A 22,974-nucleotide genomic window follows, 5' to 3' on the forward strand; every position below is an offset into this window, starting at 1 on the left:
GTTCTTACCCCTAAAATTGTCTTTAATATTTTAAGAGCAGATATACCATTTAAGAATAGAAAAATAATTCTGGTGTGTTGCTGTTTCATTCCTAGTATCCCCCCCTTCCTTCTTTTTCTTCCCCATTTTGGCTGATATTAGGATGGAGATAAGCACTGTGTGAATTTAGGAAGAGAAATCCTTGTATAAGATTCATGCAGTTGTTCAGAGTCCCTTATATACATTACCTTAAAGCAAGACTTTCAACTGACATGCCAATGGCAGGAACTACCACTGCAATATTATGGAGAGCTACTCTTTCCTAACCCCAGTGCTCACATACGGCTTACATTTGAGTAACGTTTGAGGACACAGGTGGCGCTGTAGTTTAAACTACTGAGCCTCTTGGGCTTGCCGATCAGAAGGTCAGCAGTTCGGGGTGAGCTCCTGTTGCTCTGTCCCAGCTCCTGCCAGCCTAGCAGATTGAAAGCATACCAGTAAAGGTAAAGGTACCCCTGCCCGTACGGGCCAGTCGTGTCCAACTCTAGGGTTGTGCACTCATCTCACTTAAGAGGCCGGGAGCCAGCACTGTCCGCAGACACTTCCGGGTCACGTGGCCAGCGTGATGAAGCTGCTCCGGTGAACCATTACCAGAGCAGCACACGGAAACGCAGTTTATCTTCCCGCTGTAAAGCGGTACCTATTTATCTACTTGCACTTAAGGGTGCTTTCGAAATGCTAGGTAAATAGATACTGCTGTGGTGGGAAGGTAAACTGTGTTTCCATGCACTCTGGTTTCCATCACAGTGTTCCATTGTGCCAGAAGCGGTTTAGTCATGCTGGCCACATGACCCAGAAAGCTGCTTGTGGACAAACGCCGACTCCCTCAGCCTGAAAGTGAGATGAGCGCCGCAACCCCATAGTGGCCTTTGACTGGACTTAACCGTCCAGGGGTCCTTTTCCTTTACCTTTACCTTTGAGTTAAGTATGCATATAGTTATAAGGAGGGTTGAGAGAGAATCATTCAGTAACCTAAAGCTTTTGGCATAAACTTGAAAAGTAATTAAAAATAAGGCACTCTTTCTTTCTCTCAGCTCTTCTGCTCATTCTGCAGCATGGGGAATATTAACCTACAGCGCAGGAGTTTTGCTTCAGGATTACAAGGCTAACCACAATACCCTGTGTGGGATTCATACCTATTCTGCAGAATATCTTCACATTGCTGGCTTTGCAGGCCTCAGCCTCCAAAGAATTGTCAATTGAAGATCTGAGAAGTCACATCCCATTGCTTTCTAATAATCTACATAATTTATTGTAATTACATTTACGTTAAAGAAGATGTTGTGTTTCAAGTACCTCATGAATTCCAGAAAACGTCTCACCAAGCAGTCAGAAAACTGACTTGCCATGGCTAGGAGCAGAAGATTTAAATAATTCTCTCTTCTTTAGGAAAATTACTGAAGTGCTGGATAGTGTTGGAGTACTAAAACAGAGTGCTAATCACAGGAAAGCAAGCACATGTTCTTAATTGAAGCTGTCTCAAGGGTTGTGCTCTTTCTGTTAATAGCCAAGCTTCGGGGGCCTACAAGGAGGTGTGGTTTTCTAAATTTTGTTTCCTTTAGTATGTTCTAGAACAAATGTTCCAGAAGCTAACATCAGAACGAGGGATCAAAGCTTGCTCAATTAGTCCTGGGAAAAAGAAAAGGCATGTTCACATTGTTAAATGGCTTGGGAGAAAATCTGATAGCTCTACTTAGTAATAAATAGATATTTGTATACAAGCCTCTCTGAAGAGGCGTGCTCCAAGAGCTCATAACTGTAGCGTTGCTAAGCAACGCAACCTCACAGCCATAATGTGAACATAAAGTAGGCCCTAAGGAATACAACACATCGACTACGGAAGGAACAAGCGTCACACAGAGGATGTGGTGCTGAGCCAGTCACCAAGAGTATTTGCTGAATCGCTATCGCCAGGCCCTGAGTCAGTTGCGGATATAATAACCTCCAATGGTTCCATAGCTGAAGGCTGTAGTTTGGTGGTAGAGAATCTTCTTTTCATGCAGAAGGTAGGAAGTTCAAACTTTGGTGTCGTTAGGTAGGATTGAGTGGGTACCCAGCCTGATACTGCTAGTCAACAGTACTGAGCCAGATGGGGCATTGGTCTGTCCAAGTATAAGGCAGCCTCCTGTGTCCCATTCCTAATGTTTTATTATGTGTCCCCCCACCCTACCCCCAAAATCCACTCAAAGCAGCCCATGGTTGCACAAATGGGATTCATCTCCTTCATCTCCTCTTTCTTCCCACAGCCTTCTATGGTAAAATAGGCTGAGAGAGACTGAGAGAAAGAAAATGACAGCCAAAGGTCACCTGGGCTGTATTCCCATGGCGGTTTATTCTGTTTTCATTACCAACTGTTACTCCAACTGTTAAGGTCTACATTATATTTAAGTAATCACACAAAATAAAACCACTTCTGGGACTATAGTGGCCGGTGGGGGGGGGGGAGAAATCTATATGCAAATAATATGTCCTCGGTCCTGTATACATGAAGGAGCATCTCCACCCCCATCATCCAGCCCGGACACTGAGGTCCAGTGCCGAGGGCCTTCTGGCAGTTCCCTCGCTGCGAGAAACCAAGTTACAGGGAACCAGGCAGAGGGCCTTCTCAGTAGTGGCGCCTGCCCTGTGGAACGCCCTCCCAGCAGATGTCAAGGCAATAAACAACTATTTTACTTTTAAAAAACAACTGTTTAGGGAAGTTTTTAATGTCTGACACTGTATTGTTTTAATATTCAGTTGGAAGCCACCCAGCCAGATGGGCGGGGTATTAATAATAATAATAATAATAATAATAATAATAATTTTTATTATATTATGGAAACGAGTGCTAAACGTGTGCTATATTCCACTATTGCTGATCGTTGCTGGCATCCATCTGTCTTGGGGGACAAAGGAGGAGTGCACCTTTGGGGGTGAAGTCAAGCTGTCATAAAGTTGCAGTGCTTGCTGTGGCTGTAGAGACGAATATGGGAGAGATTTGTTTTGTTGTAGCTGCGGCAGACGAAGGCATCCGGTTGTGCTGCTGCAGATGCACTATGGCGTTTTTTCTCTCTGCGTCTTTCCCAGCAGTCATTCCTCCTCTGGTCACTGCTATGGATTGCATGACCTGTCTGTCTGTCTACAGACACTGCGGTCATCTGCAAGGGATTTTCACAAAGCAGGGTTAATGTTTCCACTATAGTTTCGGAAGTGACCCCTACTTTGTGTGAAAGCTCAAATGCATTGCGAAAATTAACAGTTAGGGAAATGTCACAAAAGTGGAATAAGCTGCCATGTGAATGTAACCCTGGTGAACTTTATATCTGAGCTATCATGTCTCCCGACTCCATGTCCACCATGTCTTTAGGAATTAAATATCCAAGTATGTGCAGATAGGGCTGCCTCTTGAATTTGTTGCAAATATATACCGGTATATGTAAACCATTTGATTTTGCACACCACAGCTGCTGAGGTTGCATAAGAACATAGGAAGCTATATTATATCGAGTCAGATCATTGGTCCAGTTACCTCGGTATCGTCTACACACTGTATGACAGCAGCTCTGCCCGGTTTCAGACAGGGACATCCCCAACCTTACCTGGAGAATGGCAACTGAACCTGAGACCTTCTTCATGCAAAGAGGATGCTCTGCCACTGAGCCATGGCATTTCCCCAGCTTACCATATTTTTCGCTCTATAAGACGCACTTTCCCCTTCCTAAAAAGTAAGGGGAAATGTGTATGCGTCTTATGCAGCAAATGCAGGTGGGAGGCTCTGTCAGTGCTCCCTTTAAAGAGCCGTGTGGAGCGTGTGTGTGGCTCTTGGGGGCTTTTCCCACCTCAGGAAAAGCCCCCAAAAGTCACACACACGCTTCACACGGCTCTTTAAAGGGAGCGCAGCTCTTGGGGGAGCCTTAGCCGCGCGCAGCCAGGACAGTGAGCGGGATGGATCCCTCTGGCTGTCTTGGCTTCTGCCATAGCTGGCGCAGCCTCTCCCGGCCAGAGAGGCTGCCCGCGGCTAAAGAAGCCAGGACAGCGAGCAGGATCCTGCTGGCTGTTCTAGCTTCTGGCTTAACCAAGGGATGAAATCTCCGCAGGGGAGCGGGGAGCCTTCATCCCGCTGCCCTGCGAAGGCTTCCTGTGGTTATCCCTGGCTTCTGTGCGAGGTGGGGGAAGGGGCAGAGCGTGCGCTCTGTCCCTTCCCCCACCTCCCAGAAAAGCCCCCAAGAGCCGTGCTCCCTTTAAAGAGCGCACGGCTCTTGTGGGAGGAAAGCCAGTAGGCTTGCTTTTGCTGAAGCCAGGAGGGCAAGAGGGATCAGTGCGCACCAATCCCGCTTGCTCTCCTGGCTTCAGGGGTAGCCCCGCAAAGCCTCCTGAGCGAAGATAGAGGAGCGCTCCCTCTTAGCTCAGGATGCTTTGCATTCCTTTCTTATTTCTTGTTTTCCTCCCCTAAAAACTCGGTGCGTCCAATCCTCAGGTGCGTCTAATAGAGCGAATACGGTAAAATGCTAATAACATGATGATTATGGCTCCCCCGCCCCCATAGAAGCACGCGCGCACACACACACACAGCTTTTAAATTAGTGCATGACAGGTACCAAATATAGCATGTGGAAAAGAATCTTCAGCTGTAGCTAATTGACGGGGAGGGCAGGGATCCCATCTGTAGGCGTAGGGGTGTTCCAAGCACACATTTCTACTTTGAAACGTTGCAAAGACCAGCAGAGCAGACACCCAGTGATGGAAGCTGGGCAGTGGATTTCATGAGCCACTGTCTGTAAATATCTTCCTTTCCATTCTTCATTTTGTTCTCTCTCTCTCTCTCTCTGAATGGATAAGCTCTGCATTTGGTTGCCCATATGTGAAACAAATGCTTTGACATTTGCAAATGTCAGTTTAATAACAAACTCTGGAGGCCCTTGCATTGACATCAGCTTGGTGAAGCATTTCGAAGAATGAAAAACAACTGTCTCTTTCCAGTGAATGAAGCTGTAACTTATGGATGTGGGTACAGTACATTATTGATTGTCTCCAAATGAATTGTCTTTGTTGTGAGAACCAAGCCAATCCCTGTCCTTTGCCGTAGTACTTCACAGTGATTAATCTAGCAAAAGAACACTGTATAAAGTCCATTTGTCTTTCCTTGCTGTGTTTTGTTCAGATTCCAGAAGCAGTCTGAATGTTCTTTCGCAGCTCTTCAGTTGTTGTTGTTGTTGATGATGATGATGATTTGGCTTTCCATTGGCACACCCTTTTTATTTTTGTGCTTCATTGTCCCATAACCAATACAGATTTAATGGCAAGATTACAACTCGATAGCTAGTTAGACATACTGAGCAAAATCAAATGGGACAAATTTGATTTTTGGAGACATGTGAAGCTCTTGTGCTGCCAAAGCTAAACAATAATGTTTCTGAAAGTTGCATTGATAGGCGACAGTCTAGGAACTGGTTCAGTGGTCAAAAAGCCACAGCTCCAAAATGCAACAGGGTTAGACTGTCTTCCCTTGACAGTTTATTCTGTTTCCCTTATGTTTCCTTGTTAATCGCCACATTATATTTGAGCTTTCAAATGTACAAGCCACTTCTGGAAAATTAATGGAATATAGCACAAGTTCAGTGCTCATATCCATGTTATTTGATTGCAGGAAAAAACCCAACGATTTCCAGCCCCCTTAATTTGAAAAATTGTGGGAGTAATGTGACAAAATTTGGGGTGGTATAGCAGCATACAGTTCTCTCCTGCTGTTTTCATGTTGGAACAGAAGCAAACACATGCAGAAAGGGTGGGAGAGTAGCAACGTTGTGCAAGGTCATCCGTTGTTGTGTCACACCACACCCACTGGTGTGAATGAGAATTTTCACAACATAGTCCATAACACAAGTTACTGCAGTTGAAAAATGGGACAGAAGCCTTAGCGTTATAATAAGGTACACTAACTAGTTCCGCACATTTGAATACACCCTCAAGATAATGTTAGAAACCGGCACAGAAGCGCTAGTAATACAACCAGGAAAGCTAATGCAATAAACCTCATGTTTGAATATAGTCTTAGGTAGGTTTGTCTTTAAATGTGACCTGGACCAAATTTCTCCCCTATTCTGACTTGCTATGGGAGGGGAGGGGAGGGGAGGGGTGTGGGCACGTGTTGTGAGCTTCACCCTCACCGCCACCTCTCCTCCCTGTTCTGTCCAGGAATGTTTCAGGAGGAGTGGAAAGGGATGACTGCACCTTTTGTGAAATTGTTGATTCACCCTTCCCCCCCCCCCATTTTCTGACGTCCTGGAAACCTGTCATTCCCACCTTGCACTAAAGGCTCGCTGAAACTCCATCTGTAGCTAGAACTACTCGTTTCTTTCAGGCAGAGACGTGTTGTTATGAGTTTGGGTGGGGAGGACCAGCTTTATGCTTGGGTGCTCTTCTCATTCCTGTATCCAGCATGAATTCAATTCCTGGAAGAGCCAGGCTAGCTTCCTGGTGAGGTAATGGCACTCTTAAGTATGGGCCATTAAGGTAACAAAGGAAGTAAAAGAGAAGAAGAGTTTTGGATTTGATATCCTGCTTTATCACTACCTGAAGGAGTCTCAAAGCGGCTAACATTCTCCTTTCCCTTCCTCCCCACAACAAACACTCTGTGAGGTGAGTGGGGCTGAGAGACTTCAGAGAAGTGTGACTGGCCCAAGGTCACCCAGCAGCTGCATGTGGAGGAGCGGAGACGCGAACCCAGTTCACCAGATTACGAGTCTATCGCTCTTAACCACTGCACCACATTGCCTCTCTGTGTGTAGCTCTGTGCCAGGGGACAAATAGGTTGGGTTCCCTCCCTCACCTTGCTGGTACTTAGAAAGACAAAGGCCAAGGCAGAGGGTTGAGTTATGTGAGCTGCAAGCTGGCAAGGCTGAAGGCTGGGCAGCTGAGAGACAGAGCTATGCCTGATTTCTGTTGGAATCCAAGGCTGCGGCTATGGAGAAGCAAAGCCCTCTTGGGGTGTTAATGCTGTGAACCCCTCCACCGTGGGCTCAGGTTGTGTGTATATATATGTATAGATAAACCATATATCCTAAAGACACCACAGTCTCTGCTGTGCCTCATTCCAAAGGGTGAGAGTATCGTGCAACAATATTTAGAATGAGAACTCAGGGCAATGCGAGTGATTAATACCATATGCATATTGGAAGATGGGAGCCTAAGTAGAATTGATGAGAACTTTGCAGTGCAGAGATCATTAACAACAGCTTATTATAGAGGACGCAGTCTAGTTTCGATGATACATGCATACTGTCCTCTAACTTGGTGCAGATTTAATTTGTGGGGTGCGGGGAAGCAGTGGTGGCACGAGCAGACAAATGGTAATGTATAACCGTTCTTTGCAAATGGTTATTCAAATGCCATTTGCCACAATAGAATTGAAAATTACTTCAATACCTGCTGGGGGAAAGTGTCGACTATACTGTTGCCTGCAAAGGAAAAACAACAACAACAATAGGACTCTCTCTTTAACATCATGGGCTTCCTTTGAGCACTACACCTTTTACCAGTACTGAGCTTTCTGTATTGATGCTTCCGCATTGCGTTTTTGGTTTTCGAACATTTTGGAACTTGAACGGTCTTCCAGAACAGATTATGTTTGAAAACCGAGGTACCACTGTATTTCATTGGGAGGATTAAAGCTATGTTTATGGACAAATAGATGGAAAGAAAAATAACTAGATTGACGTTTAACCCTGTAATTAATGAATATGTGTGTAAGCACATATGTAATTTGTGAAATTATATTTAAATGCCAAGTGAGGAATTATTGTTAATTCATGGTGTTTCTTTATCCCTTCAAAAACATTCTATATCACTCCGCTGAAGTAGGAGAAACATATATATTGATAGTGCTCTAAGCTGTCTGTATGCTACTAGACAAAACAGCATTTTGTATGCACAAGAGGGAGGCATTAACAGGTGTGTGTGGTGGAGGAGGAATCCTAATATTTTGCAGAAGCAGCCTGTGTTTTGGATGACAAGGGGAAAAAATCTTTATAAAAAAATATCCCCGGGGAAACCCCAGCCACACACACACAAAATACTTAATGAGGAATGAGCATGCTCAGTGGGCACTGAATGCTAAGTACACAGTGGTGGAAAACAGTAGAGGGATGAGAAATAACATGGAGTATCTGAAATCCCGATCAGATGATACTATTTGTAACAATTACTAGCCATCATTCTACTGTGGCCAATTCTGTGAAATTTATAATCGACAAAATGTGTGGAAGCATGTGAAATAATAGGAATAAAAGAACAGACTGGGAAGGATATCTTTCCCGGTCAGAATCCAAGCCAGATTCAGGGATCCTTGCTGGAAAGGAATTATTTCTGGACCAGGACTACCAGATTCTAGTAGGTTCTAACCTGCATGGTTGGGAGCAGCTGAATTTAGTTGAGGGCTCCAGATGTTAGAGCTACTTGTTCAATAGCAACAGAAATGGGAAAAACTTGGTTCAAACAGATACTGTGTATGGAAGCTGGTTGTCTAGGACTGGGGAAAAAGAAGACTCCAGCTGCTGCTTCTGCTGCTCCAAAGATGGCTGTGGCTCAAGGCAGCATTTGTAAGAAAGGCAGCCTGGCATCTGGCCTCATACATGCACTATGGCAGTGCCAAGCTGGGGGGTGGGGTGGGGAGAGCTGGACACTCGGCTGCTTAAGCCCATTGCTCAATTTCCTCTGCCTTCTGCATTTTTGTGGCACCCACTCTCCAGTCCTGTATTCAGTGCATAGGTAATGCTTACAGTAGTTGCCATTTTGAAGTCAGGTAGGATGGGGGGGAGGCTGTCAGCTGATTGCTCTTGCTGGCTGGATTTTTGTCTACTTTGCACTGGTTTGGTGACCGGTGCCTTTAGCAGGTAAGGTAAAGGGACCCCTGACCATTAGGTCCAGTCTCTGACGTCTCTGGGGTTGCGGTGTTCATCTCGCTTTATTGGCCGAGGGAGCCGGCGTACAGCTTCCAGGTCATGTGGCCAGCATGACTAAGCCGCTTCTGGCGAACCAGAGCAGCACACGGAAACGCCGTTTATCTTCCCGCTGGAGCGATACCTATTTATCTACTTGCACTTTGCTTTCAAACTGCTAGGTTGGCAGGAGCAGGGACTGAGCAACGGGAGCTCACCCCGTCGCGGGGATTCGAACTGCCGACCTTCTGATCGGCAAGTCCTAGGCTCTGTGGATTAACCCACAGTGCCACCCGCGTCCCTAGGTTGGCAGGTAATCACCCCTAAATAGGTTAGTTGGCCAGATCCGCAGGAAGTTGTGGGAAGTTATAGAATCATAGAATCATAGAATCATAGAGTTGGAAGAGACCACAAGGGCCATCGAGTCCAACCCCCTGCCAAGCAGGAAACACCATCAGAGTACTCCTGACATATGGTTGTCAAGCCTCTGCTTAAAGACCTCCAAAGAAGGAGACTCCACCACACTCCTTGGCAGCAAATTCCACTGTCGAACAGCTCTTACTGTCAGGAAGTTCTTCCTAATGTTTAGGTGGAATCTTCTTTCTTGTAGTTTGGATCCATTGCTCCGTGTCCGCTTCTCTGGAGCAGCAGAAAACAACCTTTCTCCCTCCTCTATGTGACATCCTTTTATATATTTGAACATGGCTATCATATCACCCCTTAACCTCCTCTTCTCTAGGCTAAACATGCCCAGCTCCCTTAGCCGTTCCTCATGAGGCATCGTTTCCAGGCCTTTGACCATTTTGGTTGCCCTCCTCTGGACATGTTCCAGTTTGTCAGTGTCCTTCTTGAACTGTGGTGCCCAGAACTGGATACAGTACTCCAGGTGAGGTCTGACCAGAGCAGAATACAGTGGCACTATTACTTCCCTTGATCTAGATGCTATACTCCTATTGATGCAGCCCAGAATTGCATTGGCTTTTTTAGCTGCCGCGTCACACTGTTGGCTCATGTCAAGTTATCAGGTAGTTAAAGTTTGGTGAGCACCCTTAGCGTGAAGGGTAGTAATCCCGAGACTTGTCTTCAGTGGACTTGCTGGGAGGGTAAGGAGCAGCTTTGTAAGACCTGCTTGGAGTTGTGGTGCCCTGGAAGGTCTCTCTACTCACCGGAAAGGGTGGGACTTAAGGGAAGGGGTAGATGAAATATTGCCTCTTATCCTTGGTTTTACCCAGTCTGCTTTGTGCACCTTGGTTCTGCACAGATCTGTTGCATTGAATAAGTCATGCCCAGTTCACCTAACCTTTGTGTCTTGCCGTATTATTTCCCTAGGTGGCTGCAATTCAGCCTATAGGTGCCACACTTCCCTGCAATACAGTCCTAAATACCTAGGACTGTGCAAATTTTTGAGGCTGCCTATGTTAGCTGGTGATCCTCAGTCTGCTTCAGTTGCCTAAAGTTCACAAATGAAAAAAACGCATTATTTTATTTCATTTCATTTGAGAAACTAGGTATTCCTCTCTGCTCTTCTATGCTGATTTTTTTCTGCTGGAAATCTTGGAGCTTCTGACTAGATATAGTTAGAAGAAGCTTAATTATTTTATATTTTCATAGGGATTTGATGGGGAGTGTTGTGTGTTTGTGTGCATGGAACTGAGGGACAGGTATTTAAAGTTGTTGGTAATTTGTTTTCTGGGTGTTTAAATTAGCATATTGTTAATTAAATGAGTGTCTGACATCTGGCAGGATATAAGCCTTCTAGTCCTTAATTCTGTGTAAAGCTTCTCTGCTAAGCCAAATTATTGGTGCCATTTGGGAGTATTGTAGCTTTCATCAGAGATTGCAAAGCACTCTCCAACAATTTCTGTTGCAAGCATCTTCTATTATGCTTTCTGTAGCAACTTGCAATGTGGTCAATGAGTTCATCGGCTCAAGGAAGTGAAGGCTTTCAGACCCACTTAGGCTTGAATTTCCAATGTCCCTACCTCCTACTTCTCCTTTACCTAAGGAGTAGTTCCAAAAATATAGTTAAATTGGTATCCTTTTAGGTAGCGGAAATTTAATACAAGTGAAAAGCTGAAGACAGCGCATGGATTTGGGCAGCTTATTACAGAGAGCAAGATAAAGTCAGACAAGAATTTTTAAAAGACAGCTATTACCCCACAGGCAGATTTTCACAATCAAATGCAAATGTGAACTTTAGTACCTGCCCTTCTGTAAGTACCTTTCCACTTTCTGCAATAAGATGTTTGTTCTTTCCATATATCTAGGTTTCTTTTACTAATCTCAAACAAGTTTTGACTCTTTCCAACGGCATCCACTGGTGCTTGGCTTTCCAGTTCCCAGTGCACACACAATGCTGTAGACTCCGCAGACTGTGTCAAATGGATGTTATGTCAATTGGAAATGGATCCAAGTGAAGGTTTATCACTATAACAAATGAGAGAGAGGAATACCATGCAGCCACTCATGAACTCTACTGACAGGCCTGCCTGAGTGTTGAGGAAGCCTTGCTCCTGGTGCCACTGTGAAAAGAGGGACAATGGTGCATGGAAGGAGCTTTTCAGTGATAGCTCCCAGGTTGTGGAATGCCCAACGCTTTGCTCCAACATTGTATGGTTTTCATTGGCAGGTCAAGTCGCACTTCTTTGTCTAGGCTTTAAGAGAGGTGAGGTGACATTTTACATCCTTTTCTGTATTGCTACCTTCTCTACTGTATAATGCCGCTGCGATAATTTTTACTGTAATTTTAGATATTACGTTTTTCTGGTTTAATCTTCTGACATCACCCATCCTTGGGCTGTTGGGTGAAGGACTGGTAATAAATTCAGTCAGTCAGTCAGTCAGTCAGTCAAGGACTCAGTAAGTATGCCAGGCTAATTCCATTATATTCTATAACATACCCTCCAATATGAAGCAGCCCCAAACTGGGATGCCATCTTTTGAGGCCATACTTTTGCGTGAGTCACGTGATTCATGTTAGAATGTGTGGCCCCTCCCCAAAAAGTGCTTCTTCCAGGGACAGTGCCCCAAAATGAGCACGAGTGCGGCCTGAAATTATGTGAGATTGCAGCAGCCATTTGGGCTGCTGTCCTTCCATGAGAAAAAAATTGGATATCCTGTTTTTCTCCGGGACAGTTGACGGGTATGCTATAACTAGTTCGTCCAACATGTGGGATAAAAGGCAGAAGCATTGCACTGAGTGGGGCAGAGCCATTTCGCTACCTTGTTGGCAAGTGGGTCCCTGGGTACAAATGCACCAGTGGAGCCAATCTGATGCTCCTGCTGGTATGTTTGCATATACCATATGGACCTCTCCACCACCTCTGCCCTCCACCTCTTGATAAGCAACAGTGACTCAACTGCCGGGAAGCTAGGATAGCAGCTCTGCCCCACCCAGACAGTCACTTGCAGTAAAATGTATCCGTGTGATGTGATTAATTCTGTATTCTCTAACATCACAGACCATTGTGAATACGGCCCTTGAACTTCTCCCAAGGGTAAAATCGGCAAAGGATAATGAGCTCCCACACAGCAAACAAAAAATAAAAGACAATAGGCAGGAATGTTTTTTTAATTTAAAAAATGGCTTTTTATTGAAAATAAGGTCATAAATTTTGGAGGAATGCAAATGCTAATGAGGCTGCTACTGGATTGTGAGCACTTTGAATAATTCTGTTAACGTGCTGGGGACAAAAAATTGGCAAGCCACTGTCAAAAAAACTTGATGGCTTAGTTGCTCGCTCTGCATAATACACAACATACTCTTATTTTTTGATGTTGATGGGATATTATCATGAATTATCATAAAAGTCAAATTGGTTTGCCAACAGCATTTTAAAAGCTGGCATGTCAGCCATCAATAAGAGCGACTCTATCACATTTTCTGCTGCTATTTTTAGAACAGAGTTTACTTCTAATCAAATGAAAATATGTTACAAGGACTTTTTATAGTTTGCAAGCCCAGCTCCATAAATAAAAAGGCTGAGTAACTTTGTAGTAATCACTCAAGATAGTTTTTAACCTTATTAAAATGTGAAGGTACAGGTTGGTACTACTTCATACTTTGAGTACTACATGGATGGTCTGATTCACCAAAGGAGAGTAGCACCTGCCTTTTTTTTTTGCTGAGGGAATAAACCCATTAAAGAGGCTGCTACATAGGAAATAAACAGGCAGTCACCAACCTGAGGTTAATTTGTCAGGAGCTGCCAGCTCTGTGTGCAGGTAGCTCCCTAATGCGGTGAACCTAAAAGATGGCCTCACTCTTTATATACCAAACCAACCACTGCACTCTGCAGAAGAGGACCTTCTGCAGAAACCATCTCAACAGGGTTCCTGGTCCATATGGCATACCTTCTAGGTGTCCTGATTTTCCAGGGACAGTCCTGGAATTACAAAAGCCACCCTGGTTTCTGATTTGAACTTGGAATGCACCTATTTCCCCCACCAGTGCCACCATGCCTGAGCTTGAGGAGGAGGATGAGCTTGTCCCCAGCAACAGCAGCTGCAGCGGCTGAGAAGGAGCATCCTGTTGCCTCTCCACCGTCCCTTGGGCAACTTGTAGTGGCTGCTGGAGAGCGGGTGAGGAGGAGGAGAGGCTGTGGCCACCGAGGCCTAGCTCCATGTGATGCACTGGCTGGGCAGGAAGGAAGTCGAAGTGTAACAGAACGCAAGGAGTCTTGATTTTAAAAAAGAGAAAAGAATCTTTGTGCATCTTCATCTAAGCTAGGCCGTCTCTAAAAGTTGTGTACTTTTCTTTCTCTAAATCTACCAAAGAATAAAATCAAATCAGGATTAAGGAGTTTTCTCAGGATGGTGGAGGACGTGTGTGCTGTGCCCTATTCATGAAGTGGTATAGGCACTTGCCCTTCTTCCAATAGTAAATGTTCTGTGTGGGGACAGGGGCTAAAAATGGGGGGTCAAGGAGAGTCAGTTGGTAAGGGAGTGAGAAATGTTCCTATTTTCTTCAGAGGGTTGTTGGATGGTATGATATGGTCCAGGAATTGGGCCTTTAATATGGTGACATTGCACAGATACAGTCTCTATTATCCTCTCATCACCTATTGAAGACCTTCCTTTTTCTAACAAGCCTTTCAAGTTGAAAATTTTCATCCCAGTTTGTGTCTGTACTGACTGGACTTGATATGGTTTTCTATATATGTTTGTGATTCCCACACAGAGCTTTGGGATGTTTTATAGGAAGCAATAAATAAACCTTTGGACTGCAGGTAGCAGCTTCTCAGTGAAATACTTCCAGTCTCTGGACTAACTCTTGCCCACGCAGACTGGCTATTGGACCTGCCCTGGAAAGGAAGGAGCAAAAGATGACTTCCTGTTCTGTTTAGCTTTGCACAAGCAAGCAGGTCTGACTAAGCTCTGGTGTTTCCTGTACAGTGGTACCTCGGGTTACATACGCTTCAGGTTACATATGCTTCAGCTTACAGACTCCGCTAACCCAGAAATAGTGCTTCAGGATGAGAACAGAAATTGTGCTCCGGTGGCGCGGCAGCAGCAGGAGGCCCCATTAGCTAAAGTGGTGCTTCAGGTTAAGAACAGTTTCAGGTTAAGTACGGACCTCCAGAACGAATTACCGTAAGTACTTAACCTGAGGTACCACTGTATTGTTGCCCCCTATTTTGGACCTCAGGCTTGCTCCTGCCATTGTGTTGCTTCCTGAACCTAGGCAACATCGCCATAACACCTCTGCCTCTTGCATTAGTGCTGGTTGCTTCTACAGAAAGTGAAGATTTGGATGAGAATTTAACAAACTAGGGAAACGAAGCTGTAATGAATCTAGCAATTATGAAGTTGGCCCATTACTGTATGAATGCCTGTCTTGGAAAACACATCAGCTTCAGTTTGTGCTCTGGGAACAATTGTGTGAGTTAGCAACACCGCTTTCCTCATTCATGCAATTAGTGCAGAGAATTAATATATGCAGTGTCAAAAACAGTACCCTAAATGGAGACTAATGATGCTTGATAATAGGCCCTTGATGGGGCTAACCTTACTTTTCACTTCACGCCCTGGTGTCAAATGTATGCAAAAAGGAAAAAAGAAATTTAATAGCAATTAATAGTGTGCTAATCATTATATCATGGAAACTGCCATACCAAATATAAATCAAATGTGTATTTGGTCATCTCTTATTAAAGGATGCTCCATTAATCTTGTGTTCCAGGTACATATGCATACTGGTCCAGATTTGGTCGTACATCCTTTTTTAAATGCTGTGCGTCACATTTAAGTACAGAGGTAGCCAAAAAAATGACCTCCAGATGTCCGGGACTACAACTCCCATCAGCCCCAGCCAACATGGCCAATTGCCAGGGATGATGGGAATTGTTGTCCACAACATGTGGAAGCCTACCCGAGTCTGCAAGTACAGTGGCAGCATCACAGGGCTCTGTGGCACCAGTGTGTCCTGCACTGGCGTTTATACATGATGGTGGCCAGGTGAAACCATACACTAGTAAGTGTTTTGTCCATATGCCAAGTTTCCAGTTCCAACCAGGGCTCTCATTCTGAAAACAATCCTTTCCTATCAGGCCCTCCAGATGTTACTGAACTGCAACTCAACATCTTTCCCAGCAAGCATGGCCAATGACTATGGACGATGGGAGTTGTAGATGAGCAACATCTGGAGGGACAAAGGTTCCCCACACCTGAGATGAAAGGACATGGGTCTTTGCTGAGTCGGACAGAGACCTTCATCAGACACCACCCTCTAATCCAGGATTGGGAAACCTCTGCCCTGACAGACATTGCTGGACTCGACTCCCATCCACATGGCCAATAGTCAGGGATGCCCCAATGATGGGAGTTGCTGTTCAACAACATCTGGAAGGCCGCAATCCCTACTCCTGGACCTGTTAGAAAGCCTCACACAGGAATTTCCAGGCTTCAAACTAAAAGTGAGCCTGTGGAACTGAATATAATTCATCAGCCCCAAGTGCAGAGTTCTGCTGTCAGCCTCTGTGATGTGTGGCTTAGAGGTTCTTTGCCAAAGCAAGAATCACTCACATCTCCAGACTTGAACCTGTCAGCGGCAATGGGTGCCAAGGGTGATGAGCCAAATGGGAGAAATAGGAACAGAACTGGATTTATTATAGTTCCATGAGCAAAGATTGTGGGCTGAAAGTGGGTAGCAAAGCAAATCCAGCTAAGATAAGAGGATGTCTTCTTTTGTCTATAGAACTATCTAGTGAGGAGATGGGCTTTATGTAGAGCAATGGCAGCTTGTTCACAGATGCAAAGGGTTTAATGTAGCACAATATTTTTAAAAAGAATGCTCACCAATCTTTGCAGTGCTTTCTACCAGAAGCAAAGAGCTGAAATGATATCACACCATGTCACATTTTTAATGACACACAGAGATGGAGGCTGGGAGGAGGAAAATGGCATTGCCTCTAGAAACTACTGACTCCTTTGCACAGGTTCATAATGAAGTGACTCCTTGGCACCAGTTTCTAATAAAATAGGAAGTCATTGATGGAGGAAAAGTTACATGTTCATATGCACAATAGAAAATTCTTGTGCCTAACTTTGTAGTGCATTGTGACTCTGGTGAATAGTGGGATCAGAACTGATGAAATAAGTTAATATCGTACAGGCTACTTAAGAGAAGTTAAACAGGGACAAAATCAGCATAAGCACAAGTGGTCTTATGGGTAGCTGGTGAGGACAAAATACATCTCATAAGAGGGTAGGAAGATTTCAGACTATGGCTTCTTAATGGAGAAGAAAAGGTGTTAATGCCATCACAACCCTTTTATCCAAGAAATAATATGTAATAATGCACTAAGAATGCATTGGATTTTCTTTATGCCTTTATTGTCACGCACTGTGCCATACAGAAAGGTGTCTTTTGAACGCTACTAATAAAGTAGGTCTTCATTTCCCCAGGACACTGTAGGTGGAGTGCAGATTTAGACTAGATCTACTGAAATTAGTCAAGTTTGTGAAGTTAGTCAAGACAAACATAACTCCCATTGATTTCAACAGGTCTGCTCTAAACATGACTAAGTCTGGATTCAACCCATTAAGCATCTATTTGTATCCCTTTTGACATAATTGATGGAATGAGAGCAAATGAGAAGGTAGGCAATACTGAGTATTGCAAAAAGTTGTAACAGTCTCACCTTGTATAGTGGTATCTCAGGTTACATACGCTTCAGGTTACAGACTTGGCTAACCCAGAAATAGTGCTTCAGGTTAAGAACTTTGCTTCAGGATGAGAACAGAAATCGGGCTCTGGAGGCACGGCAGCAGCAGGAGGCCCCATTAGCTAAAGTGGTGCTTCAGATTAAGAACAGTTTCAGGTTAAGAACGGACCTCCATAACGAATTAAGTACTTAACCTGAGGTACCACTGTACGCAGTTGTGCTTTTTTATTTTATTTTATACTGACATAGGTTTGGCATTGTTTATTTTTAAAAATGCTGTTCCAGCTTTCTTTCTTTCTTAAAAAAGTCTATGACCTGCTTTTAGTTTTGTCTGAGGGCAGAAAAATGAAAAGCCCCAAACTCCCTGGAGCTTTTGTAATCAAGGGGTGCATACTCTCCAAAGTTTCTCCGATGAAAACAGGGACATCTTATTGGAGTGTGAGGTTGGCAGTGAGGAGATAGTCAAAGGCTTTAAAAATGTAGTTAGTCTGGAACTGGGCAGTTCAGGGTGGAACTCAGTGTGATATGAAAAAGCATCAAAGATACTAAGAAAGGAGAGAGAAAATTCTGCTTCAGAATAATTTTTTTTTTCCAGAGTCTGGTAAAGTGAGTGACTATTTGAGTTCAGGGAAAGTGGATGGTGTTTTAATCTACTTATTTTTGTTGTTTTGTTCCATTTGGGAATTGGCAAGATTCCTGTAACTTCCCCTTATAATATATTTCTCCTAAAACTCGATGTTTCCCCCCCTTAGTAAACTTTTAGCTTTTACTTACTCCATAAAGCTAAAAATGCACTACCTTGACTGACTTAGGGGAGACCCTAGGGAAGTCTTCAGGTGGGCTGATAAAGTGCAGCCTTGTAGAAATAATTTCCCCTCTTTATCTGGTGGCAAAAAGTATGTAAATGGGGAAGGGGGGGTGCATACTCTCAAAGCAGTATCCTGGAAATTACAAGGGGAGCGCTATTGTACTCGCATCTGACTTGCAGGGTTCCCATCAGTTGGTTGGCCATTGTGAGAACAGGATGCTGGACAGAATATGGCCCAATCCAGCCTGGTGGTTTTTATGTTCTTGTCGAAAAACACATTCAAGCCTTTTCATTTTAAGTTAAAATGAAAAATGAAAAATGAAAAATAAAACTACATTTTAGTTAAAATGTAAAACCTCAAAATGTTCTGAAGTTATTTTACACACTGTGGGTCTGTTCTACAATCTGACTTCTTCATGCAACATTTCTTTATGGAGGCCAGTTCAGGGAAGTAACCCACGGCAAATTATATTATCCTGAGCTTCACTGATGCTCGTGCCTTTCCTTAGTAACGTGTCCATTGTTTACTATCAGGGGGAAAAAGTGTACAAGGCATAATTGTATTAAAACCTCATTTTCAAAAGGATGCACCAGGCACAACTATTCCTCAGAAGAGGTAAAAGGTATTGACTGTCAAAAGCGACTAGCCGGTATTACTATGATAAGGACAGAGAGAGAGAGAGAGATGTAAGTCTTAATTTGGTATAACTTCATTTCCAAAGACAAGAAAGACAGTCTGAATCATCAATATATGGAAATGTGATAACTGAATATAATTAAGCATGTTTACTTCCTATTACGTTGTATTGATGGCAATAATATACAAGCATTAAAATCTTACCTGTAGCAGGCATCAAAGGAAGTGGCTTCTGGTTCTTGAGAGCTTAGGATACAGCGAAAATGTGTTTGCCTTCTCTGCAACAGACTGACTTGCGGCACCACAGACTAAGACAATTGGTTAACAACAAGGAATCTTGTAGCACCTTTAGCAATTGTGTGTGTGTGTGTGTGTGTGTGTGTGTGTGAATGGTCACTGTTCAATGTGTAATTGTCACGTTCTGTATTCTTCTTCATTTCATTTTGTTTCTGATTTCACTGTTTACAATCCCCATCCCAACCTAACCTATGTATCTGAATCTCAGGGTAACGCTTCATGAGCCTGATGAAGTGGACTGTAGGCAACAGCCTCTTATGCCATAATAATTTTGCTAATCTTTAAGGCAGAGCTTTCAAAACTTTTCCTGTTGGTGACACACTTTTGTACATGCATCATTTTGCAACACAGGACGCGGGTGGCGCTGTGGGTTAAACCACAGAGCCTAGGACTTGCCGATCAGAAGGTCGGCGGTTCGAATCCCCACAATGGGGTGAGCTCCCGTTGCTCGGTCCCTGCTCCTGCCAACCTAGCAGTTCAAAAGAATGTCAAAGTGCAAGTAGATAAATAGGTACCGCTCTGGCGGGAAGGTAAATGGCGTTTCTGTGTGCTGCTTTGGTTCGCCAGAAGCGGCTTAGTCATGCTGACCACATGACCCGGAAGTTGTCTGCGGACAAACGCCGGCTCCCTCGGCCAATAAAGCGAGATGAGCACCGCAACCCCAGAGTCGGTCACGACTGGACCTAATGGTCAGGAGTCCCTTTACCTTTACCTTAATTCACTTTTATTAGCAAACCGGAAGTTAAACTAACCCCTTTCCAGTTCCGGGAGAAGTGTGGGAAGTGTTTGTGCGACACACCTACACACTGCAGCCAATACGCTAATGTGTTGCGCCAAACAGTTTGGAAAGCTCTGCTTTAAGGTGTCACCAAACCCGTTGCTGTTTTCACATGGCTCCCCTGCTGAAAATGGTTTCAATAAGTCGATTGGGAACACACTGATACAACTCTCTCAAGTTTAGCATCTGAAACATTTGTGTCAAAGTAGCCGCTATGGTACTTTTAAGGAACAAAATGATGTAAATTTTGAACTTATTTTGTTTTGCTTATACAGCACATTTCTTTCCAGGGTTATAAAATATTAAGTCAATAAATATTAACATAAACCTGGTAACTGAAAACCAATTACCTTGCTTGAAATTTATGCATATTCACTGACATTTCAGTCTGGGGACACTTTCTCTCCTTTCATAATAATCTGTCTAATGATAATCACATCAGTCCAGATCCATATGTGCTCATAGGTGCATATTACACATCTCTTCTACGTTTATTTTAATGCAGAAAGTTGAATTGAAACTGTTAGGCAATTTCCATTTGTAAACTGACTCCCTGCACTGGAATACGCAAGGAAGATGTTTCTAGAGGTCATATTCAGTTTTACTCAGATATAGATCCATTGACATAAATGGACATGACTCAATTACGTCCATTGATTTAAGTGGGTCTACACTAAGTAAAACCTAGTAAATCTCCATGGGTGGAATGCAGCTTTGCACTCTTCCGGTCAATCTATCTGTGCAAGCATTTCAACTTGCAGACAGAAAAATCTCTCCTCTCCCCCAACGTGCTGTCCTTCCAACCCCCCAGAGCAAATACTGGTTGGTGCGTAAGGGGGAGGAAATTGGGGGAGCTGAATGTGCACTTAAGCTTCTGTACCTGGAACAGGTTAGGAGTAACTTTTTGATTAGGTTATATATCCAACTTTCCCAATAGTGATGTATGGAAGTGAGAGCTGGACCATAAAGAAGGCTGATCGCCGAAGAATTGATGCTTTTGAATTATGGTGCTGGAGGAGACTCTTGAGAGTCCCATGGACTGCAAGAAGATCAAACCTCTCCATTCTGAAGGAAATCAGCCCTGAGTGCTCACTGGAAGGACAGATCCTGAAGCTGAGGCTCCAATACTCTGGACACCTCATGAGAAGAGAAGACTCCCTGGAAAAGACCCTGATGTTGGGAAAGATGGAGGGCACAAGGAGAAGGGGACGACAGAGAACGAGATGGTTGGACGGTGTTCTCGAAGCTACCAGCATGAGTTTGACCAAACTGCGGGAGGCAGTGGAAGACAGGAGTGCCTGGCGTGCTCTGGTCCATGGGGTCAGGAAAAGTCGGACACGACTTAATGACTAAACAGCAACAATATATCCAACAGTGGCTTTCCTCTAGTAGAAAGCACTGCCTCTTGTGCAAGACATGACACTGGATTTTCAGCCATTTCCCTTGTCAAAGGCAACTGTCTGCACCATATCCCTTGCTTTTTTGAAGTGTCCCCCAACCCCCAGAAGCTGCTTTGGGGGACTGCAGTGCATGAGAGACACAGTGTCACACATTGGGTGCTCATCCTTGAGTGAACGGATATGTTTTCCCCAGATGCAAAATCATTATTGGATGCAATCTGTTGCAAGCTTCCTCATCAAGGTGCCCACCCAATGTTATGTCCTACTACTCTGATCAAGTCTAACCTGTGTGGCTAATGGTTGATGATGATTGGAGTTAGAATCCTACAGTCATGGAATTATAGAGTTGGAAGGGACCCTGAGGGTCATCTAGTCCAACCCCCTGCAATGCAGGAATCTTATGCCCAATGTGGGGCTTGAACCCACAACCCTGAGATTAGGAGTCTCATGCTGTAGTTTGTGCTGTTATGTGTACAGAATTACAGAACTTCCATAAAACTCCTTCTTCCTTTGTATTTATACATTACGAGGGGAGATGAAAATAAGTGTAGTCTTTGGGGGGGGATACATCTGAAGGCAGCTATGTTTGGGGTAGTTTTTAATGTTTGATTATGTTTTTATATGCGTTGGAAGACCCTACCTGCCTGCAGACTGTCTCGCCAGAGTGGTGCATGCTCCAGTTATCTCTCGCTTGGACTACTGCAATTTGCTCTATGTGGGGCTACCTTTGAAGGTGATCCGGAAACCACAACTAATTCAGAATGCGGCAGCTAGACTGGTGACTGGGAGCGGCCGCCGAGACCACATAACACCGGTCTTGAAAGACCTACACTGGCTCCCAGTATGTTTCCGAGCAAAATTGGTGCTGACCTTGAAAGCCCTAAATGGCCTCGGTCCAGTATACCTGCAGGAGCGTCTCCACCTCCACCGTTCTGCCTGGGCACTGACGTCTAGCGCCGAGGGCCTTCTGGTGGTTCCCTCGCTGCGAGAAGCCAAGTTATAGGGACCCAGGCAGAGGGCCTTCTCGGTAGTGGCACCCGCCCTGTGGAACGCCCTCCTACCAGATGTCAAAGAGAAAAACAACTACCAGACTTTTAGAAGACATCTGAAGGCAGCCTTGTTTAGGGAAGCTTTTAATGTTTAATAGGTTATTGTATTTTAATATTGTGTTGGAAGCTGCCCAGAGTGGCTGGGGAAACCCAGCCAGATGGGCGGGGTATAAAATTATTATAACTTCTGGAAGGTACTTAGATGTTGCGAAAGGCTGACCCATTGTATGTAATATTTGAAAATGCAAGCCACATGTCATATATATTTTGCCAGACAATATATGCATTTCACTGTTCATACATTTTTTTTCATGCTACAGGGCTTTTTTCATTTAAAAATTGAGAATGAGTACGCTGATTTTGCTTGTGGTTTCCATAAACATGCATAGCACAGTCAATTAACAAGTGTTGTGCTAATTACTGTAAGGATAACAGGTGCTCTTATCCCTTTATGTTCTCAACACCGTCTGATGTCCCACAAGTAAGGCAAACATACATACATCAATAGCCTTCTGTGTGCAAGAAAATGAATGTTTTTCTATTCAGAAAAGGGCAACAGATTTTTCCTCAGTGGCAGAGTAATAGAATATCAACAGCAGGCAGAGCAGAAGTTTTATTACTTTCTCCATGCATGTCATTGTACATCACATCTGTATTAGGGAACAAAGCTAAAATCACTCCATGCCATTCAATATATATTAGGGATGCTCTGAACTTTCCCATTTAGATCTGGAGCATTCATTTTAATTTAAAAGGGTCCTCCTGCAGCTCTGTGAACTCACCCCCCCCGACTCAAAATGGCAAGCTCCTTTTTCTGCTATTTTTCAAAGACACAAACTTATTTTTTAAAGTATGCTTTTATTGATTTTCCAGTATCGTTCCAATA

The 22,974-nt window shown here is 44.0% G+C and overlaps 1 long non-coding RNA gene across 1 annotated transcript in view; it reads left to right on the forward strand.

The window, feature by feature from the left end:
- The first annotated feature begins 1,350 nt into the window (after window positions 1–1,350).
- LOC308474904 overlaps window positions 1,351–22,974 on the forward strand; it is a 106,943-nt gene continuing 85,319 nt past the window's right edge. The window contains exon 1 of the long non-coding RNA XR_013985024.1: window positions 1,351–2,045. This is a non-coding gene — a long non-coding RNA (uncharacterized lncRNA). The remainder of the gene's footprint in view (window positions 2,046–22,974) is intronic.

Source organism: Podarcis pityusensis (genome assembly GCF_964106645.2).
Source record: "Podarcis pityusensis genome assembly, chromosome: 4".
NCBI lineage: Eukaryota > Metazoa > Chordata > Lepidosauria > Squamata > Lacertidae > Podarcis > Podarcis pityusensis.